We start from the raw sequence: 17,311 nt of genomic DNA, 5'->3' as shown, positions 1-17,311 counted from the left end.
CGCCCCTCTCTCTCGCCCCCTCTCTCTCGCCCCCTCTCCCTCGCCCCTCTCTCTTGCCCTCTCTGTCTCCAGCTGATAGAGAACAGTATGTGTCTGCTGAGGAATCTGTCCTATCAGGTATTGTTGTAGTTCACATTGTTCTCCTTTCTGTTTCTTTCTACAGTGTTTCATCCTGCCTTTTAGTAATGTGTTGTGACCTTTTGAATTGTACTTTAAAGAGATTCTCTGGTACTTCTGTAGACTTTTTAGCCAGTAGTTCTTAGTGTTGCATGGTATACCCAAACTTCTGTACTTTTTCAAAACCAGCACATGACAAACGGTTCGGTACTAGATAAAAAAAAATAAACGTTTGGTGCTTCTGTCAAATGAGTGTCACGTCATCTACTGATTGAGAGAGGATTGAGTTTGTTTATCAGCACAGCCGAGGTCCCCTTATGGCGTGAGAGCACGGTGCCTGCTCCACTTCCCCATGGCTACCACTAGCCTGTTCTGAGGAAACACTGATTGTGACCAAAACCTTTATTCATTCACTTTGTCTCTCCCGCCTCACGTCTGTCCCAGTCAAGATCCTATTTGCTCGAGCCTTGAACTGGCTGTGTGTGTGAATAATGTCATGGGTCTTAGAGACACACTTTTATAAAATAAGAGATTGCTTCTTCTACGCAAATGTTGTTGATCAGTACAATAAAATAAGTCCCAAATGGAAGGGAAACAATTGTTTTTCATCTGTAGCACCATGAAATCAGCCAGAAAGCTCTAACTCAATTCATGCTCACGCTGCTATTGAATATGCATTCACCTGCATTGTGAATACACCTAGGCTACATCTTGATTTACCCAGTTTATCAATTGAGATTTATTGTTCAAATACATTATTACCATGATGTTATGTAGTTGGATTAGTAAAAAAATGAAGTCAAATTGATTGTATAATTCATTCATTAACGCATACATTCAAAAATCAAACATTTAAAATAAACCTCAAAGATCTGTCTGGATCAAGTGCCATTATGTGACTTTGGCCATGGTATTATTTTAGTACTGTATCGAGTATTGTGATACTTAACCTGGTATCCGCATCGAAGTCGAAATTCTACCATCGGGACAACACTGTTCACTGTTCTGAAAGTAGCGCTCACGAGCCAGAAGTGGTCCCTGAAAATGGTGTACTACGTCACATATGTATAGATATGCGCACAACGTCAGTGCTCACTCTGCATCTTGCTAGCTGTCACTCAAATGGCGAGGGGCTGAAGCTCACTGGCTAGAACTTGAATTGCTAGGGGTGCCACACGGGGAAAATGAAGCAGTATAGTTCCCAGAAAAAGTTGCTTTCAAACTAGGGATTTCGTGGCTAATTGATGTAAGACAGTAATTCTGCTCCTAGATTATGTATGAACAACATGTTGACACATCAGCCCAAAGCCGGAGGTGTAAAGAAAATACTTAGTAGGCACCAACGTTTTGCAGCATGTCTTTAAATAAGCAATATTATACTGTATGATTTTAAACTTGACTTGACCTTAGGTTCACCGGGAGGTGCCGGGTGCTGAGCGCTACCAGGAAGCCATGTCCCTCAACCAGGGCCCCGCCCCTCCACTGGAAAGACCAACCGCTTCAGCTACCGCAGGGCTAAAGGTCAGTGTGTGTGTGTTCTCGTGTGCGCGGGTGCCTGTCTGTCTGTCTGGTTTGTGTTTGAGAGAGTGTTTATATTATCTGTCAGTGGAAGGAAGGCAGAGTGAGAGTGATGCAGTTGTTGACTGTAGTGTGTGTGTGTACACAGTATAGTGACAGTATAGCAGGAAAGAGAGACAGCAGAGAACCAGTGGTTGGCCTGGGATGTTGAATACTATTTACCCCCATCCTAAAGAATGTTCAGTCTCACTCCTTAATGTCTGTGTGTCTGATGTCTGTCTGTGATGGAAATGATTTGTTTCTCTATTTGTGAACAGACATTTTGTTTTTGATGGTTTGTCTTTGTGCTGGCGTGCATGTTAGTGTGTGTTTTCTGCGATAGTTTCTAATCCTACATGTGATCAATGCTGGTGCTTTGGTGGAGGAGGTGTCTGGGTGGCTGGGTCACTGCTGCTGTTCTCGCTTGACTCAAATCATCTTCCTCTCTCCTATCATTTATTCCTCCCTCGTTCTGCTCTCCTTCTCTCTGCTGTGGAACAGATGACTGGTGTTCTAAAGGTAAGCTCTGACTCTCTGACCTCTGCTTGTCTGCTGGTTAGAGCATTGATTAGGACTGGCTAATGGTGTGTCAGTCTCCTAACTCTGTGCATGCATTGTCATGCTCTCTGCCGTCTCCTAGAGGACGATGTGTGTAAGAGAGGCAGTGTGCAGCGTGTGAGAGAGAGTGTGTGTTAGCATGTGTGCTCCTACCTAGCGGCTTTTTCAGTGGCTCACAGAGGTGTGTGGTTCTAGAGCGCCATAGCGGGCAGGGGGTTCTAGAGCGCCATAGCGGCCGGGGGGTTCTAGAGCGCCATAGCGGGCGGGGGTTCTAGAGCCCATAGCGGGCGGGGGTTCTAGAGCGCCATGCGGGCGGGGGTTCTAGAGCGCCATAGCGGGCGGGGGTTCTAGAGCGCCATAGCGGGCGGGGGTTCTAGACGCCATAGCGGGCGGGGGGTTCTAGAGCGCCATGCGGGCGGGGGTTCTAGAGCGCCATAGCGGGCGGGGGGTTATTGAGTGTTCTTTGCGTCTTCCTGAGTGTTCTGATGTTCTGTTGCAGGGAGAAATGAGGACGGAGCAGATATGATTGACATTCCAAAGAGGACTACACCTGCCAAAGGTAACACAGTATAAAGTGGCATCATGCAGACTGGAATATGATGTTTCTCCTGTCCACTCCTCTATTGTACTGATCTGAAACAAGTGACCAGGCGACAGCTAAGCCAGCATGATGAGCTTCCATCACATTGTTTTCACTCATGGTGCTTTCAAGACAACTGGGAAACGAGGTCAAATCATGTCAGTGATCTTCAGGTCTGAAACTCCGAGGTCTATGAGGAGGCCCGAGTTTCTGACTTGGAATTCCTAGTTGGATGACCGTTCAAAGTGACCCCCCCCAGATTTATGAATGCAGCAACAGTGCAGGTGAAAAGGAGAAGACATGGAGACGTGTCTACATGTTTCTAACACCTCTCCCTCCGTGTGTGTGTGTGTCCGTCCAGGTTATGAGTTGTTGTTCCAGCCGGAGGTGGTGCGTGTCTACACCTCTCTGCTGAAGGAGAGTAAGAACCCCACCGTGCTGGAAGCCTCCGCCGAGCTGTGCAGAACCTGTGTGCCGGACGCTGGACCGTGAGTCAACCACACCACCACCACACACCTTGATACGCCACTGCCTGTCAGTTTAACCCAAACACCACCAGGCCCAACACCACCACACACCTTGATACGCCACTGCCTGTCAGTTTAACACAACCACCACCAGGCCCAACACCACCACACACCTTGATACGCCACGGCCTGTCAGTTTAACACAACCACCACCAGGCCCAACACCACCACACACCTTCATACGCCACGGCCTGTCAGTTTAACACAACCACCACCAGGCCCAACATCACCACACACCTTGATACGCCACTGCCTGTCAGTTTAACACAACCACCACCAGGCCCAACATCACCACACACCTTGATACGCCACGGCCTGTCAGTTTAACCCAAACACCACCAGGTCCAACACCACCACACACCTTGATACGCCACTGCCTGTCAGTTTAACACAACCACCACCAGGTCCAACACCACCACACACCTTGATACGCCACTGCCTGTCAGTTTAACACAACCACCATCGGGTCCACACATCCCTTTCAGCCTCCTTACTTGACCTCTAACAGAAACCCTTTACACCTGGACCGTAAGTCAACCACAGTATAATCACAAACCACCGCCTTTCTAGACCCTTATTAAACCACAGTCTAGTACTCAAAACAGTCTGTCCATTTCCTGAATGCAGATACACTAGAATAACCATTGATCTGTATGTATTCCCCCTCTGTGTCTCAGTATGGGCGGTATATCCGTGCATTGTTGCGTCAGGAGAAGGGTCTTCCCATGATGACAGAGCTGTTGGCCCATGGTAACGACCGGGTGGTCAGGGCCATGTCTGGAGCTTTGAGGAACCTGGCTATCGACGCTCGCAACAGAGACCTGCTCGGTTAGTCCTGTTTCTGTGGAACTGTTTTTCCCTCTCCCTATTTCACTCTCTCTCTCTCTACCACTCCCTCTCTTTCTCCCTCTCTCGCGCTCTCTTTGAGCCGACCTGTGTTAGTAAATACTATAGCTATATATCTCTACCTCTTGTCTCTGTAGGTAAACATGCAGTTCCCCACCTGGTATCCAACCTGCCTGGTGGGGGTCAGAGCCAGCCTGTGAGGGCTCTGTCAGAGGAGACGGTGGTGTCTGTACTGAGCACCCTTCATGAGGTTCTGGGCTCTAGCCTGGATGCTGCCAAGATCCTCAGAGCCTCGCAGGGCATCGAGAGACTGGTGCTCATCAATAAGGACGGGTAAGCTGGTGTGTGTGTGTGTGTGTGTGTGTGTGTGACAAAAAGAGGTGCATGTGTGTCTATCCATCAGTAAGGATGATGTAGAACAGGAGGGTCAAACTTAGTCTCTGGTGGGCTGCGGGCCTGCAGGGTTTCTCCCTTTTACTGATCAGTTAGACACTAAATGAAAAGAAAAACCAAAAGAGCCACGTCCCTCCAGAGATGTAGTTGACCTCCCCCTGGGGTGGACTGGGGGTGTGTAGTTGACCTCCCCCTGGGGTTCACTGGGGGTGTGTAGTTGACCTCCCCCTGGGGTGGACTGGGGGTGTGTAGTTGACCTCCCCCCTGGGGTGGACTGGGGGTGTGTAGTTGACCTCCCCCTGGGGTGGACTGGGGGTGTGTAGTTGACCTCCCCCTGGGGTGGACTGGGGTGTGTAGTTGACCTCCCCCTGGGGTGGACTGGGGGTGTGTAGTTGACCTCCCCCCGGGGTGGAGTGGGGGTGTGTAGTTGACCTCCCCCTGGGGTGGACTGGGGGTGTGTAGTTGATCTCCCCCTGGGGTGGACTGGGGGTGTGTAGTTGACCTCCCCCTGGGGTGGACTGGGGGTGTGTAGTTGACCTCCCCCTGGGGTGGACTGGGGTGTGTAGTTGACCTCCCCCCTGGGGTGGACTGGGGGTGTGTAGTTGACCTCCCCCTGGGGTGGACTGGAGGTGTGTAGTTGACCTCCCCCTGGGGTGGACTGGGGGTGTGTAGTTGACCTCCCCCTGGGGTGGACTGGGGTGTGTAGTTGACCTCCCCCTGGGGTGGACTGGGGGTGTGTAGTTGACCTCCCCCTGGGGTTCACTGGGGGTGTGTAGTTGACCTCCCCCTGGGGTGGACTGGGGTGTGTAGTTGACCTCCCCCTGGGGTGGACTGGGGGTGTGTAGTTGACCTCCCCCTGGGGTGGACTGGGGGTGTGTAGTTGACCTCCCCCCTGGGGTGGACTGGGGGTGTGTAGTTGACCTCCCCCTGGGGTGGACTGGGGGTGTGTAGTTGACCTCCCCCCTGGGGTGGACTGGGGTGTGTAGTTGACCTCCCCCCTGGGGTGGACTGGGGGTGTGTAGTTGACCTCCCCCTGGGGTGGACTGGGGTGTGTAGTTGACCTCCCCCCTGGGGTGGACTGGGGGTGTGTAGTTGACCTCCCCCTGGGGTGGACTGGGGGTGTGTAGTTGACCTCCCCCTGGGGTGGACTGGGGGTGTAGTTGACCTCCCCCTGGGGTGGACTGGGGGTGTGTAGTTGACCTCCCCCTGGGGTGGACTGGGGGTGTGTAGTTGACCTCCCCCCGGGGTGGAGTGGGGGTGTGTAGTTGACCTCCCCCTGGGGTGGACTGGGGTGTGTAGTTGACCTCCCCCTGGGGTGGACTGGGGGTGTGTAGTTGACCTCCCCCTGGGGTGGACTGGGGGTGTGTAGTTGACCTCCCCCTGGGGTGGACTGGGGGTGTGTAGTTGACCTCCCCCCTGGGGTGGACTGGGGGTGTGTAGTTGACCTCCCCCCTGGGGTGGACTGGGGGTGTGTAGTTGACCTCCCCCTGGGGTGGACTGGGGGTGTGTAGTTGACCTCCCCCCTGGGGTGGACTGGGGGTGTGTAGTTGACCTCCCCCTGGGGTGGACTGGGGGTGTGTAGTTGACCTCCCCTGGGGTGGACTGGGGGTGTGTAGTTGACCTCCCCCTGGGGTGGACTGGGGGTGTAGTTGACCTCCCCCTGGGGTGGACTGGGGGTGTGTAGTTGACCTCCCCTGGGGTGGACTGGGGGTGTGTAGTTGACCTCCCCGGGGGTGGAGTGGGGGTGTGTAGTTGACCTCCCCCTGGGGTGGACTGGGGTGTGTAGTTGACCTCCCCCTGGGGTGGACTGGGGTGTGTAGTTGACCTCCCCCTGGGGTGGACTGGGGTGTGTAGTTGACCTCCCCCTGGGGTGGACTGGGGGTGTGTAGTTGACCTCCCCCGGGGTGGAGTGGGGGTGTGTAGTTGACCTCCCCCGGGGTGGACTGGGGGTGTGTAGTTGACCTCCCCCGGGGTGGACTGGGGGTGTGTAGTTGACCTCCCCCCGGGGTGGACTGGGGGTGTATTTGAATCACCTCTGTTTGATGCTGTTTCTCTCTCTGAGTCCTCTAGTTCTGTCTCCTGATAGGAACCGGTCAGAGCGAGAGGTGCGTGGTGCAGGGCTGATACTCCAGTTAGTTTGGGGCTATAAGGAGTTGAGGAAGACCCTGGAGAAGGATGGCTGGAAGAAGACTGACTTCATGGTGAACCTCAACCCTCCCAACAGCACCCAGCCCCGGGTCAACGGAGGATATGAAGACAGTACGCTGCCGCTCATAGACAGGGGTGAGACAGACAATAACATCTAGCAACACACACACACTGAGGTCTTCACAGGTCTACCCCAATATGAGACTCTGGAACTAAGTGTCTGGGTGTAAAATTGTCCCTGGGGTCTGGGTTGGATCCATGTTTGATTGCCACAGGTCTCTGGTCTATGTAACTACAGCTGATGGACCAGACCATGGCTCTGAATAGCCTATAGCTGTTGTATTCAGTGGTTTTCTGTGGGGACCCCACAACCCCCACCACAAATCTAATGTTACAACCCCCACCCCACCACCAATCTAATGACACAACCCCCACCCCACCACCAATCTAATGACACAACCCCACCCCACCACCAATCTGATGACACAACCACCACCCCACCACCAATCTAATGACACAACCCCCACCCCACCACCAATCTAATGTTACAACCTCCACCCCACCACCAATCTAATGACACAACCCCCACCCCACCACCAATCTAATGACACAACCCCCACCCCACCACCAATCTAATGACACAACCCCCACCCCACCACCAATCTAATGACATAACCCCCACCCCACCACCAATCTAATGTCACAACCCCCACCCCACCACCAATCTAATGTCACAACCCCCACCCCACCACCAATCTAATGTCACAACCCCCACCCCACCACCAATCTAATGACACAACCACCACCCCACCACCAATCTAATGTTACAACCCCCACCCCACCACCAATCTAATGTTACAACCACCACCCCACCACCAATCTAATGACACAACCCCCACCCCACCACCAATCTAATGACACAACCCCACCCCACCACCAATCTAATGACATAACCCCCACCCCACCACCAATCTAATGACACAACCCCCACCCCACCACCAATCTAATGTTACAACCCCCACCCCACCACCAATCTAATGACACAACCCCCACCCCACCACCAATCTAATGTTACAACCCCCACCCCACCACCAATCTAATGACACAACCCCCACCCCACCACCAATCTAATGTTACAACCACCACCCCACCACCAATCTAATGTTACAACCCCCACCCCACCACCAATCTAATGTTACAACCCCCACCCCACCACCAATCTAATGTTACAACCCCCACCCCACCACCAATCTAATGACACAACCCCCACCCCACCACCAATCTAATGACACAACCCCCACCCCACCACCAATCTAATGACACAACCCCCACCCCACCACCAATCTAATGACACAACCCCACCCCACCACCAATCTAATGACACAACCCCCACCCCACCACCAATCTAATGACACAACCCCACCCCACCACCAATCTAATGTTACAACCCCCACCCCACCACCAATCTAATGTTACAACCCCCACCCCACCACCAATCTAATGTTACAACCCCCACCCCACCGCAAATCTAATGACACAACCCCCACCCCACCACAAATCTAATGACACAACCCCCACCCCACCACCAATCTAATGACACAACCCCCACCCCACCACAAATCTAATGACACAACCCCCACCCCACCACCAATCTAATGACACAACCCCCACCCCACCACCAATCTAATGTTACAACCCCCACCCCACCACCAATCTAATGACATAACCCCCCACCACCAATCTAATGACACAACCCCCACCCCACCACCAATCTGATGTTACAACCCCCACCCCACCACCAATCTAATGACACAACCACCACCCCACCACCAATCTAATGTTACAACCCCCACCCCACCACCAATCTAATGACACAACCACCACCCCACCACCAATCTAATGTTACAACCCCCACCCCACCACCAATCTAATGACAGAACCCCCACCCCACCACCAATCTAATGTTACAACCCCACCCCACCACCAATCTAATGTCACAACCCCCACCCCACCACCAATCTAATGACACAACCCCCACCCCACCACCAATCTAATGACACAACCCCCACCCCACCACCAATCTAATGACACAACCCCCACCCCACCACCAATCTAATGACACATCCCCACCACCAATCATGACACAACCCCACCACCAATCTAATGACACAACCCCCACCACCAATCTAATGACACAACCCCCACCGCAAATCTAATGACACAACCCCACCGCAAATCTAATGACACAACCCCCACCGCAAATCTAATGACACAACCCCCACCGCAAATCTAATGACACAACCCCACCCCACCACCAATCTAATGACACAACCCCCACCCCACCACCAATCTAATGTTACAACCCCCACCCCACCACCAATCTAATGTTACAACCCCCACCCCACCACCAATCTAATGTTACAACCCCCACCCCACCACCAATCTAATGACACAACCACCACCCCACCACCAATCTAATGACACAACCCCCACCCCACCACCAATCTAATGTTACAACCCCCACCCCACCACCAATCTAATGTTACAACCCCCACCCCACCACCAATCTAATGTTACAACCCCCACCACCAATCTAATGACACAACCACCACCCCACCACCAATCTAATGTTACAACCCCCACCCCACCACCAATCTAATGTTACAACCCCCACCCCACCACCAATCTAATGTTACAACCCCCACCACCAATCTAATGACACAACCCCCACCCCACCACCAATCTAATGTCACAACCCCCACCCCACCACCAATCTAATGACACAACCCCCACCCCACCACCAATCTAATGACACAACCCCACCCCACCACCAATCTAATGACACAACCCCCACCCCACCACCAATCTAATGACACAACCCCCACCCCACCACCAATCTAATGACACAACCCCCACCCCACCACCAATCTAATGACACAACCCCCACCCCACCACCAATCTAATGTTACAACCCCCACCCCACCACCAATCTAATGTTACAACCCCCACCCCACCACCAATCTAATGTTACAACCCCCACCCCACCACCAATCTAATGACACAAACCCCACCCCACCACCAATCATGAACCACCACCACCAATCTAATGACACAACCCCACCACCAATCTAATGACACAACCCCCACCACCAATCTAATGACACAACCCCACCCCACCACCAATCTAATGACACAACCCCCACCCCACCACCAATCTAATGACACAACCCCCACCCCACCACCAATCTAATGACACAACCCCACCCCACCACCAATCTAATGACACAACCCTGAAATTTGTCAATTTTGATTTTTACATCAACCTTTTAGTCATTACATTTTCATCTCTCTGATAAATACATTTACACAATAAAATGATAACATTTCTCAGAGTTTGTATATTCTCCCAATCTGTACTCTTAATTAAAACCAAAAAAGCTGTATTTGTTTATGTGGGGACCCCAGTCACCTCACTACAATCCCCGACCACTGGCCTATACCCACACACTATGACCCACACACTATGACCCACACACTATGACCCACACCCTATGACCCACACCCTATGACCCACACCCTATGACCCACACCCTATGACCCACACACTCTGACCCACACACTATGACCTACACACTAGCTGTCTCTCATCCTGTGACTGTGTTTGTTTGTCAGGAGGAGGAGACAAGAGAGACATGATTCCACTAAATGATATGGGACCAGGTATGTCTGTGCACACACACACCTACACACACACACACACGCCTACACACAGTTGTTAACAGGCCTTGGCTGTCTTCCAGATGCCTACTCCACACTGGACCAGAGGGGGAGGAAGAACACTCTGGATGGAACACTCGAGCCTGCTGACAAAGACACAGCACAGGTACACACACACACACACACACACACACAGAGCATGTTCTCGCATGTCTCACTACGGTGGTTAGCTTCTTTTCTCACTTAACTTCTGACACTAACCCACTTTATCAACACTCTCTCTTCCCCTCTGTCTCTCTTCCTCTCTCTCTTCCCCTCTCTCTCTCTCTCTTCCTCTCTCTCGTCCCCCCTCTCTCTCTCTCGTCCCCCCTCTCTCTATTATCTGATTCTTCTGGTTTCATATTGTTCGTTCTGAACACACCCTTCTCTCTTTCTCTTTTTTCTCTCACTCTGCTTTAACCCACCACCTTTCTTCCCTCTTCTCCCTCCCCCTTCTCTCCCCCCTTCTCTCTTCCTGTCCTCCCCCTTCTCTTCCCCCTCTCAGGGAGGGCTGTATGAGGAGAGGCGGGACTCTGTTCCTCTCATGGACTCTTATGACGGTTAGGCCACACCCCCTCACACACTGCATGTGAGCGCATGGTATGTGTGTCCACCGACTGAACACCTGCCTCTCTCACTAAACCGCATGGCCTGACTAACCTCTCTCTCTCTCTCCATTGTATTGGTGTTTTTCTTGCTCCCTCTGCTGGGGATTTGTATATTTGATGTAGTATGTTGTTGATCTTGTGTCTTGATGTTTGTTTCATTGTTTCATGTCTGTATACATATGGAATTCTGTCTTGTGTGTGTTTGATCTCTTTTCAAGCGTCTGTGTGTGTTCATGTTGTCTGTGTGTCTCATGTATTGATTGGTAATGTTTAGGCTGTGTGTGTTCATGTTGTCTGTGTGTCTCATGTATTGATTGGTAATGTTTAGGCTGTGTGTGTTCATGTTGTCTGTGTGTCTCATGTATTGATTGGTAATGTTTAGGCTGTGACCGATATTGTCTTCACTAGCAGGCTCTGTGTCCTCTCAATCCTCTAAGTTTATATGGCTGGTTTATGAGTTGCACTCTTACAACAAATATTGCACATGGTAGTAACCCTTCTCTCTGTCTCTGTCTCTCTCTCTGTCCTGGTGTTCCCACAGAGAAACTGATAGTGTGCATCACTAGAAGAGAGCAGCCTCTACCGGCCTACTGCCCCTGCTGAACCTCTGGACACTCACTGAGGGACCACTGACTCCACTAGGACTGGACTCGCTCTCCTTCTGTCTCTCTCTTTTCTTTCTCTTTTCCTCTCTCTATCTTTCAATTTCTTAATCTTCTTTCCCTCTTATCTCTCGGGTTCTGTGACATAAGCCACTTGCATGACCTTCAGCATTCCTCACCTCCCTAGCTTTCCCTCATTCCTCTATTCAGACAGACTTTTAGCCACTAAAGGAACACTATGGACTCCTGACATCCTCCTGACATCCCTCTTCTACCTGTCCACACTACTATGACTGACATCCTCCTGACATCCCTCTTCTACCTGTCCACACTACTATGACATAAACCACTTCTAATTTACTAACTCCTCCCACCACAATAGGGACAGTTGTGACTTCATCTGGGAACTGGGAACGTTCACCACCACAGTAGCAAAGCTAATCAAAAGGGAACTGTTGGAATGGGATTCAAACTGTAACTGAACTTAAACTGACAAACCCCCTTTTTTACTGGAATGGTTAACTGCATTTCTAGAAGTGATTGTGAAGATTTCCGGTCAATGTTTTTTTTCTTTTCTTGTGATAACTAATTACCACTTAACTTCTGTTTCCCAACAAAGAATCAATGTTTGTTGATCTACTGCCGGTGTTGCTTTGGTCTTTGTTTGAAGTGTGATTGCTGAGTTGTGGTTCTGACTACACTGATGAACAGGTGCCAAACTACACACCACTATTGCAGTAACTTTCTACTACAGTCTTTCTGAACACTACTTCTCTTCTCAGAGCCATCTGTTGTGATGTTATAGTGTATATGACATCATTGGGTGATGTCAGACAGGCACTTGTGTGCCATTGGGCAGTGTTGTGGCAAAGGATTGTGGGAAAGTAAGTAGCTTGACGACCACTTTAACATTTTACACATGGGTCTTGCGTCACAGAACATTGTTGATAGTCTGTTCTGCAGAGTATATTTCTATGATTTTCAGCCGTGTATAATAGACCAGTGAACCGTTTTGGCTCTATTCAATACATTTCTATCTGTGTGGCTCTTTAGCGTCATTGTTATACCCCCTTTCTCAACTCCCTCTGGTTCTAATGGTTCTCCTGAAGCTATGGGAGAAACCACAGATTTGATTGTTGATCCAGTGACTGCATTTCTTTCAATCTGCAAATCTCTATATATATATGAATGTGTAAATATGTGATCGCCTTCAACTACGTCTGTGTGGCTTATGGCTAACTGGAGTGCCTCGTTCGTTGATTGGTGTTTTTAAGGTGGGATGGGGTTTGCCCTGGGGATATCATTCACTAGCAGCAACATTCCAGAACATTGCATCCAAATGGAATGTTTAGAACAGTTTTATTTTTTGTGTTCCGCATAATAACACAATGGAATGTATAGAGTTGATATGATTGATGCTCTGCATATGGAACAGAGAGAACCATTCTAGTGCCATACATTCCTCATCAGACTGGCGTGTTCCAGCCTACTGAACCTATGCCTGGGTGTCCATCTACCCTGCTGGCCTGGCTGGTGTCCATGGAGACCACAGAACACTAAGAGGGGAGAGGACACATTTAGCTGGTTGTTTTCCCCCAGACAGAGTTCCTTTAGTACCGTAGACAGCATTATTATTCTCAGTGCAGAGTAAGATGTAGATATTTTCTGAGTAGATTAAAGCACTAGGGGTAAAAGCGGTTCTTGGTTCCTTTGATTATTTTCATGCCAATCCAACACTACAAATGGTCAGTCTCAGAAAAATGTAAATAGTTGTCTTGTAACCAGATATAGACCTAGAACTGATACAGGAAATTATGTGGGAGTGGAATCCAATGGGAATGTGGGACTAAAGAGGGGCGGAGCATAAAATTAAATTAGCAAGATTTGAATGAGTGCAAAGACCAGATTGATTCTAGTTGCTATTTTAAAAAATAATTGAAAAAAAGCAAATGTAACTATATACAAGATAAATATTTGTTAATTGTAATGGTTTTATGTATTTTTCTTTTTATATTTTATGATTTGGGTTTATTCGTCTTGCAGGTATTGTGGGTGAACACATATGCAATCGGTTTATTTTTTAATTGAGAAACATTTATGGTTTATATATTTTAAGTAAAGATAAAACAAGCAAAACACAATGTAAAATCAATATTACGTTCCACATGGTCCCCTATTCCCAATATAGTACACTACTAAATGGCCTGATATGGCTATGGGTGAAAAGTAGTTAACTATATAGGGGGCCATTTAGGAGACAGTCCAACTCTCAATTTCTGTCATCAGTTTATTATTGGAACGCTGATCTAAAATGTGATTCTGGGTGAAAACCTTAATCTCTAATTCTATGCCTTGGCTCTTAATGTTGCACATTTCTCTCATGAATGGAATTTGTAACAAGCAATACGGTTTATAATTAAAAAGTGCTTTTTTCAACACTGGCCTTGACTTTTTCTCTCTAGCTCTGTGTGATTTGAGAAATGCATGTGTTATAGTAAATGTTAGTTGTTCTCGCTGTACAGTTGTACTCTTCATAAACACAAACATAAGTCATCATACGGTGTCATGCAGTGCTGAGACGCTGAAATCAATGGGTGAAGTAACGCACGCCTCTGATTGGCTAAAGTCAACAGAATACTTTCCAACATTGAATAGAATTTTTCAACAGGTTTGCAATTGATCACATCAAATGGCTCTGCCGCTGGCTGCGGAACAACAGAAGTTGATGATCAACGACGAGCCGAAATGACCCCATGATTCGATTATGCAGTTGATCCCATCTCTGCTTTTCCCACGTTAACTACGCATGCGCACGCACGATCGCCCCTCGCGATTTTGACGTTGAGAATTCCTTTCTGAAGTGTGACGTCAGTCCGTGCATTTGGCCACATTGTGGGAATCGATCAACTAGGGAATATGTCAACATTAACTATTTAAAACAAATTGGATGGCGATATACAGATTTTTGACAAAGCAAGCCAATAGACAAGAAAAAGCCCTGACTGGCATCGAAAAGGTAAGCATGTGCATTAGCTAGCCGTCCAGCTAACGTTAGCTAACACATTTAGCTAACGTCACCAGACTTTCGTTTCCAGTTCCTCCCCCAGCACGAGTGTGCTGAAAAGTATACAAATGGAACTAATTAGATAGAAAGCTGTACCACACTTGCAGTTATTTGAAAACTAAATGAATGTGCACTAATGCAACACATTAACATTTGTGTTTTTGATTGTAAGCCTATTGTCAGTGTGTCTTATTGATAAGTGGAGGTCGTCCACAACACGCTTTGAATTGCATGGCTCTTGCAAGCGTTCTAACGAACAAGCTGTCTTTTCTAGCAAAAGCACTGACTAACACGTGATACGACTGGCTGAACTTTTTTCTTCTAGTCATGGAACGAATGTGTTCACAAATACATGACAATTGGCAGGTTTTCACGGAGTCCCAAATGTAAAGTACTAGCCACTCACCCCAGTGGTGTGTATTTATGGATGCCAAGGGAAGCCAGGATTACCCCAAAAATGTGCCAAGAAAAAATTAAATAAACATTTTCGTATTTCTGTGTTTCATAATGTTCTTTCAATTCGCAAGAGGCTGAATGTATATGACAGGAGAAAGCATCCGAGCGATTGAAACAGCGCCCCTCTGTCTCTCTACGTGTAGGCCATCTATCTGATGCTGTCTGGTCCAAACGAGTATGACATTGTTGCTGCCCGTAGCATCTCACAACCAACTTCACACCTTGACTTTTCAGCCCAGTCTTCTCCAAGCACGACATTTTGAGACAATGTATGAAAATCAGGTTTTACCATTATTTCACTTCGTCAAATGCTGTATACCGTCAGATCAATCTGCAGTCATTTAAATCTCTCCCTAATTTTTCCCTACATCCCTTTCTTTTCTGTCCTCTAAACCCCACAACTCCATCCCTCTCTCCTTGCTACCCCCCCCCCTTTCCCCACATCCATTTTCCCTCTGTCTCCCCTCCACCACTCTATCCCCCTCTCCATTCTACCCAACCCAGGCCTCTCTCTCAGGGTGGAGGCCAAGAAGAGGAGCATGTGGAGGTACCGTCTGCCTGGCTATGAGTTGAGGCTCCTAGAGGAACTACAGAGACAGAAGCACAACAGTCTCTACTGTGATACCCTGTTACAGACTGATGGTGAGGGAGGAGGGGAGTGATGGAGAGACTGCAGTCTACTGTGATACCCTGTTACAGACTGATGGTGAGGGAGGAGGGGAGTGATGGAGAGACTGCAGTCTACTGTGATACCCTGTTACAGACTGATGGTGAGGGAGGAGGGGAGTGATGGAGAGACTGCAGTCTACTGTGATACCCTGTTACAGACTGATGGTGAGGGAGGAGGGGAGTGATGGAGAGACTGCAGTCTACTGTGATACCCTGTTACAGACTGAGGGAGGAGGGGGAATGGAATCAATCAGAGCATATGAGCAGAGATGAGCGGTTGGAAAATCCCGCTCATCGCTCATGTTGCGCAGCGCTCCAGCGCGCCATGTCCTTTCCTACCGCTCAGCTAAAAACCACTCCGCACTCACAGGAAGAAAAAAACTGCCGCTCCAAATTCGTTCCATTCGTTAAAATCACAATTTAACCAACGTCCATCTATTTTTGTGACTACCTGGACCTACCAATTGGTTTTTAAGTATTGAAACCAAACCATATGGATTTAAATGAAAAGTATTTGAATAAACATTTCAAATAGGCTACATGTCATCTAAACACTCTAAATAGGTCAGGAGCCAGACCGGGAGCCTAAGAAGGAACGGAAATGAATGAATTAGGCTATATTATTTCAAGGATATAGCCTAGATAGAAATACATTGTGAAGCATTTGCGAGTGTGACACAATAGGCTGGTGTGGACATAAAGCATTTAATCAACATTTTATTGTATTAAATAATTATAGTCCATAAATTGTGCATATCGGATGTGAATTACTTAGAATTAAATACAAATGAAATGATAACTGACTTATTAGAGCCTTTTGAAAATGTTGAGTTTGGCCAGTATGTGGCTTCAGGCTCATGCGATGGTGCCTGGAGAGCAGACCAGCAGTGGAGAACATCCTCTCCACACCTGCAGAGCCACTGGGGATGATAAACACCCTTTTGGCCACTCTTACCAGGCTGGACAGAGTTGTTTTATACATTTTTCTATAGGTAGGCTTAATGGTTTTTAGGCAAAATAACGCAATCAAAATGGAAAGCTCTTTGAACGTGGGAATATGCCAGGCCTATTCGGCCAAAATCAGCTATGGCCTATTGTACAGAAAATAGAACAAAAATCTAACTTTATTTGTCACATGCGCCGAATACAACAAGTGTAGACCTTACCGCAAAATGCTTACTTACAAGCCCTTACCCAACAGTGATTTGTAGTTTATAAATACTTCACTACAAGGACACACGTAATTAGCTACCCACCTCGTTCCTTTCTGTTAGCATGTGCACATAGTAAGTACACCATCATGCTTTCAGGATATGTGTCTTTTCAGATTCCACAATGATTCTTTAGTTGTGGACAGAACGTCATCGCTCTCCCTCTCTGCTCTTGGTCTTCATAGTCACCTTGATTTGGCACCTGTGTGTTTTATCAGT

General features: G+C 48.6%; 1 pseudogene across 1 annotated transcript in view; it reads left to right on the top strand.

The window, feature by feature from the left end:
* LOC123733266 (catenin delta-1-like) overlaps nt 1-14,128 on the top strand; it is a 40,944-nt pseudogene extending 26,816 nt beyond the window's left edge. Inside the window, exons 13-23 of the transcript XR_006763706.1 lie at nt 73-117; nt 1,528-1,642; nt 2,732-2,791; nt 3,174-3,300; nt 4,017-4,167; nt 4,323-4,518; nt 6,665-6,861; nt 10,399-10,446; nt 10,527-10,609; nt 10,988-11,042; nt 11,632-14,128. The product of XR_006763706.1 is annotated as a catenin delta-1-like (transcript). The remainder of the gene's footprint in view (nt 1-72; nt 118-1,527; nt 1,643-2,731; nt 2,792-3,173; nt 3,301-4,016; nt 4,168-4,322; nt 4,519-6,664; nt 6,862-10,398; nt 10,447-10,526; nt 10,610-10,987; nt 11,043-11,631) is intronic.
* Nucleotides 14,129-17,311: the final 3,183 nt, after the last annotated feature.

Source organism: Salmo salar, unplaced genomic scaffold, assembly GCF_905237065.1.
Source record: "Salmo salar unplaced genomic scaffold, Ssal_v3.1, whole genome shotgun sequence".
In the NCBI taxonomy this organism is placed as follows: Eukaryota; Metazoa; Chordata; class Actinopteri; order Salmoniformes; family Salmonidae; genus Salmo; species Salmo salar.
This window is presented reverse-complemented; position numbering and strand designations above follow the sequence as displayed.